General features: G+C 48.5%; 1 pseudogene across 1 annotated transcript; it reads left to right on the top strand.

The window, feature by feature from the left end:
* The first annotated feature begins 5,560 nt into the window (after positions 1 to 5,560).
* LOC310785333 (charged multivesicular body protein 4c pseudogene) lies at positions 5,561 to 6,208 on the top strand (annotated as a pseudogene). Its single transcript has one exon. The product of its transcript is annotated as a charged multivesicular body protein 4c pseudogene (transcript).
* The last annotated feature ends 353 nt before the right edge of the window (positions 6,209 to 6,561 follow it).

Genomic DNA, 6,561 nt, shown 5'->3' with positions numbered 1-6,561 from the left:
CCCACATCCCCCCGCTCTCTCTCCCTTGCTCCCCCTCCTCCCTTTTCCTGCTCTCTCCTCTTTCCCCCTCCCCCTGCTCCTTCCCCACCTCCTCCCCTTCCCTGCTCTCTCCTCCCCCACATTTCCCATTCCCTCCCCACCTCCTCCCTTTCCCTGCTGTCTCCTTCCCCACATACCCCTGCTCTCCCTCCCTTGCTCCCTCCCCACCTCCTCCCTTTTCCTGATCTCTCCTCCCCCACATTCCCCCCGCTCTCCCCCCCTTGCTCCCCCCACCTCCTCCCCTTCCGTGCTCTAACCTCCCCCACATTACATTACATTACGTTACATTACGTCATTTGGCAGACGCTTTTATCCAAAGCGACTTACAGTAACACACTTTTTGTCAGCAATAGAGCAATCAACTATGGAGCACAGTCTATGACAACTACAAATCCTGAAGGAACAGTGGTACGAGTTTTAGTTTAGGATTTTTTTTTTTTTTTTTTTTTTAAATAAAGAGAGAGAAAGAAGAGAGAGAAAGAAGTTAGATCAAGAAGGGCCCAGGTGGAGCCTGAAAAGGTGAGTCTTTAGTCTTTTCCGAAAGATCGGCAGTGATTCAGCAGTCCTGACCGAAGGTGGCAGCTCGTTCCACCATTGGGGTGCCAGGGAGGAGAAGAGTCGAGATCGGGATGAGCAACTTTTGAGCGCCCGTAGCGAAGGAGGAGCGAGGCGCCCTGCACTGGTAGAGGAGCGAAGGGAGCGGTGAGAGGTTTGGAACCTGACCATAGATTGCAGGTACAGGGGAGCTGACTGGTGTACTGCCCTGTAGGCCAGTACCAGTGTCTTGAATTTGATGCGAGCTGAGATGGGAAGCCAGTGGAGGTCCCGGAAGAGGGGAGTGACATGAGAGAATTTGGGTTGGTTGAATACCAGATGGGCTGCAGCGTTCTGAATGAGCTGAAGCGGTCGGATGTCGGTGGCAGGTAGGCCAGCCAGGAGCACGTTGCAGTAGTCCAGGCGAGGGACGATAAGTGACTGGACCAGGACATTCTCATGTTCCCTCCCCACCTCCTCCCTTCCCTGTTCTCTCCTCCCCCACATTCCATCCCCCTTTTCTCCCTTTCTCTCTGTCTCTCTCATCATATGATTGTTCAATCTTGTTGTTATTATTGCTACTGTAATTGCTACTGTTGTGTCAGCTAGATTTAGCTAGACATATTCTCTGTGAAGTCCTCTGAGACATGCTTGTGAATTAGGGCTATACAAATAAACTTGACTTGACTTGATGAGGCCCAAGAAGCCGCTGTGCATCATATGTCTGTGACTGACATACCTCTCAGGAGAGCTGTGGAAAAGGCCAGTGCTCTGGTGGAGTGGGCCCTAAGGCTTTGAGGGGGGTCAGTCCCTTAAGTGGTATAGGCCAATGTGATGGCATCACAGAGCCAGTGGGAAAGCCGCTGTTTGGAGAGGGCAGAGACTGGACCCCGTAGTGCAGAGGTTCTCAAATGTTTTTCAGCCAAGGACCCCTTACATCAGGGATACTCAACTTGCTTTGCCCGGGGGCCACTTTCGTGAAATGATAGGAGGCCAGGGGCCAGTTAATAAACAATATAAGCATTTCTGTAGCGGATTGTAGGTTTTTGGGGTGTCAGCCGGAGTTTAGTCTGACAATGTTGTGCACACCGGATAGTTAGTTAGGTTAAGTTAAATAGTTAGGTTAAGTACATACATAAGTGAGGAAGATAGCGTCGTAGAGAGAGCACTGTGCCTCACTGAGCTCCGGTGATATTAGCCTATTATTCAATTATCTCACACATTCACTTGGCGAAAATCCCACATCCTACAATGGGAGTGGCACTATAATGACTCTTGAGAGTTGTTTCACCAAAATACCCGCTGACATGGCCAAAACAAAGAAGAAGGGGAGCAAGACGATGGCGGCCTCTGGACAACAACAGGAGAGTGACGGTGACAATGGTGGTAATGCTGGCGAGGAAGACGTGAGTGTTGCTGGGGAAGCTAGCGCTAGCATTAGCAATGATACCAGCACTGATAGCACCAGCACTGACCCCAGCTTTCTCCAGGCGACAGGGGCATTGGAAGTACTTTTAGGTAGGGGGTGCTGCCACTGATTCAACATTGGGGGCGACGGCTGTCGGCGCCCAGTGGGCGGCGAAAAATTTGGCCACTTTGTCGCCAGATTAGAGGAATATTAACATTAAGATTAGACTGTTGTGTCATTATTCAGTCACCTTTTCTCACTCACCTCCATGTCACCACTTGCTCCCACTGCTGTGTTGGAATCCTCATTCTCTCTCCCACCCTTTTTGGACTTTTAGCCATATTTAGAGGAATATTAAATTTTAAATTAACATTAGGATTATACTGTTGTGATGTCATTATTCAGTGTCTTCTCCTCTTCTCTGCAGCATTACTCAATTTACCCTCAGGACTCAGGGACAGTGATAGCCTACCTGCTATTCCTCCCATATATCCAGGGCCGGATTAATAGTACCATGGGCCCCCGGTGCTATTCATTTTCTAAGCTATTCATTTAGCCTTTTAGTCATAAAGATTATGGGCCCTATTCTCCCACAGGCCTTTGGCGCTAAAACGGGCCTTAAACGCAAAAAAACGTGCTTTGCGCCTGTTTCGGGAAGATATCAATATGGCTTTACGCTGCCAAATGCGCTTTAGGCCATACATGGTATTACATTGACATAATGTAGGGTATATTTATGTGCATCATCCTTCCTGCAGCAGGCAAGAGAAAATGATATCTTTCTGGACAAACTTTCACCAATCTAATAGGCTATATTTTTCTAGCTGATGCATTTAGAACATTCTTTTCACTTTGATCTTGCTATAGTGTAGGGTATTTAGTATTTACATGCTTGCAGTATTTAAACTGCAGTTAGATTGGTTTGAGAAGCATAATGCATAATAATATGGAATAATAGCCTATAATGGAGACAGACAGACTGGATGAAGGGAGGGGGGGGGGGGGGGGGGCAGAGCGCTTGGCTTTCGTCAGGTTTTGCGGGACCACTGGAATTGGAGCTAAAAAGGCAAGCGTGCGATTCGTTTATTGCACTTATCCAATGAGCATGACGGTGCATAATTTTACGCTTAAAAGGCGTGGTTGTAATGCTTTAGGCTGCGTGTAGCGCCAGCACGACGATATCAAGTGCGCTGGTCCACGCCCATTGATTTGCGCTGCGCCAGGCGCTCGGCCTAGAAACTACGCCGATGCAACGATAGGGGCCTATATCTTCCAGACTGAAATGTTATAACAGAAGTGGAGTATTGGCCAGAATTACATGAACATTTGGACACTTATTCAGCGGGTATTTTGCATTTTGCGTTCAGGTGCACTGTAAATAAAAATTTTTTTTTTTTTTTTTTTTTTTTACATCTCTTGCCACCAGGGGGTGCTGCAGCGCCCACCGCACCGTGCTTCCAACGCCCTTGCCAGGCGATGGACAGGATAATTAATTACTGAGCATGAAGAGAGCTGCGCGCTTGACATCGGTCCTAGTGATTCTTGCTTCTGGTGCGGCAGTCAAATAAGATACAGTAACAAGCAGTGGAGGACTCGCACACAGAACTATAGACAAGACAAAGTCTTAAAAAATCTGATCCATTTTATTGAGGATCGGCACAAATTGGCAGCAAACGTTTCAGTCCTAGTTGGACTATCGTCAGTGCAGTGATGGACAGGATAACCCATAACATCACGAAGGTTATTGAACACAGTACTTGCTGCCATAAGCGAGCAAACAACCAAAATAGAGGCGCTGGGAGAACGGGTTGGAGAGGCGGAGGGGAGGATCGCAGCTGTGGGGACCACAACCGAATCGCTGCAGTCAAAAGTTCCAAACCTGGAGAAACAAGTGAGCGGAATGCTGGATCATATCGATGATTTGGAAAACTGGGGGCGCAGATGCAATGCGTTTGGTACAGAAGGAACTAGCCTATGCAAAGTCATTAATTAACTAACCTCTGTGGTTCTGGCTGCAGCTGCGCCGTGTGGAGCATTTTGGTGCGGCAGGGAGACGGCATCTCTCCCCGTTAGGGTTGTGCGATGTCACCAAAATATCCATCGTGATTGTTTTACAGTGAAACATCGTTTTGAACAATGGCATCGTCATTGATGCCATCCGCCGCTGCAATGCACGTTAACAGCAGGACAGCTGAGCTCTTCATGAGACCGACAGGCAGGCTACTACTGCACAGAGCCAGGCCACTCAAGCAGTAGCAGCAGCGGCAGCTACTGCTGTTACAGCTAGCAGTAGCTAGCTGCTGCTGCTGCTGTATTTCTCTCTCAACTCTCTCCAGTCTCCTCAACTCTCATTAGGTTCAAAAGCCCACGCGAATCTAACGTTATATCCGCCAGTAATTCTGTCAGTTTTCTGCCAGCTAGTTAAATTCAACACACACACGCATAGGTTGTTGGTCAGGATCTGTAACGTTAACGTTTGTTTTGCGCCGTTCAATATTGCTAGTGCTGTATGAACTTCAACTTTCACTTTGGAAACAGGCGAGTTAAATTCACAGTTGAAGACTTGTACTCACTTTGGTTTGAAAACAGGAAAGAACATGAAGTTTCTTCTTTGCCTTAAAAGTGTTCACAACAAAATAACTGACTTCTCATGCGCGGGGGATGCCCCGGCGACATTAAACAAGCGCACCCAGTGCAGAGAAGCACTAGAGCGGAGGAGGGGGAGGGGAGGCTTCTCTGAGTCTGAACTGGGTGCGCTCGTTTAATGCCGCCGGCGCATCCCCCACGCGTCACGGTAAGTGGACTTGGTATTTTTTATTATTAAAACGGCACAAATTTATTTCGAACAGATAATTAATCACGATGATCCGATGTAGAAGGCTCAGAGGTCGATGGGGGGTCGGCCAATCACGATGGTCGATGCCATCGTCCATCGTGCCAACCCTACTCCCCGTACTACAGTAGGTCGGATGATAATAATAAATAAGAATTTGTTCTTAATGGCTTGCCTGGTTACATAAATGTTAGAAAAAAGGTAACTACAGTAAAGTAACTCTTCTGTCTTGTGGTCTGGAGTGGCCCCAGAGTGCCACTGGGCATTAGATCTGGTCCATGTTGTCGCAGGTTCAGGCTTGATTGGCTGGGCTGTCAGCAAGAGTCGTCCAATTTATAACCTCATGACATCACAATTGAGTCTGTGACATCACTGATGATGTCCCAATGTATATCACATCTCACAATGACTATGTCATCATTAGTGGGTATGGCATCATCAGTGATATCACTAATGACATCACAATTCATTGTATGGCATCACTGATGTCACAATGTCTACTATGACATCACTTATGGTGTAACAATGTCCATGACATCATTAGTTAGTGTGACATAATCAGTCATTGTGGGTATGACATCATCTGTGGGTATGTCTGCTATGGCATCATCAGTCACCACAAACAAAACAACAAACAACACAGACAGAGCTATTTAGCAGTTAGCTGTCTGTCTGTCGGGTATCACAGTCAGTCCAGACACGTTACTGAGCCGTTAGCAGTGACATTTAACAATAACAACAACAAGATGTCGATACTCAGCAAGTGGTTCGGCAGCGGGGCGAAGGGGAAGGTGCCCACCACGCAGGAGGCCATCCAGCGGCTCAGAGACATGGAGGAGATGCTGGGCAAGAAACAAGACTTCCTGGAGAAGAAGATCGAACAGGAGCTGCTGACGGCCAAAAAGAATTGCTCCAAAAACAAACGAGCGGCTCTGCAGGCGTTAAAGAGGAAGAACCGTTATGAGAAGCAGCTGACTCAGATCGACGGGACTCTGTCCACCATCGAGTTCCAGCGGGAGGCTCTAGAGAACGCCAACACAAACACAGAGATGCTGAAGAACATGGGCTATGCCGCCAAGGCCATGGAGGCGGCTCACCAGCACATGGACATAGACAAAGTGGATGATCTGATGCAGGACATCACAGAACAACAGGAGCTGGCTCAGGAGATCTCAGACGCCATCTCCAGACCGCTGGGCTTCGGAGAAGACGTTGACGAGTGGGAGCTCATGGCTGAGCTGGAGGAGATAGAACAGGAAGAATTGGACAAGAACCTTCTGGAAGTTAGAGCAAAGGAGGACATCCCTCTACCCAGTGTACCTTCAACATCATTACCATCCAAGGAGGAAGACGAGGACGACATGGCGAACCTGAAGGCATGGGCGGCTTACTAAGTTAGCCTGCTAGCTAGCTAGCGCCCCTCCTGTCTCTGCTGCTAAGCCCTCGTTCACACCATACGCCGAAGCCATGCTGAAGCTATACACTGCGCTATGGCAGTTTCATTTCAGCATCCTTGTTAACAGGCAAGACCGTTCACACCAGCCACACACCACGCCACACTGAAGCCATGCTGAAGCTACGCTGCAGCGATAGTTTTAGCTTCTGTTCTATTTTTCAAGGGTGCAGCGCATTTCACCCGAGCTGCCAGGCATGAAGTGAATGCAAGTTGTGAGCGGGGGGAGGGCAGCGCCGAGCGAGGCGCTGAAGAAAAGGTGCTTCTGGTGTGACCGGTTTAGCGTGGCACTCA

This window comes from Poromitra crassiceps (assembly GCF_964638095.1).
Source record: "Poromitra crassiceps genome assembly, chromosome: 1".
NCBI lineage: Eukaryota > Metazoa > Chordata > Actinopteri > Beryciformes > Melamphaidae > Poromitra > Poromitra crassiceps.
The sequence above is the reverse complement of the archived record's forward strand: the minus strand, read 5'-3'. Positions and strand labels throughout refer to the sequence as shown.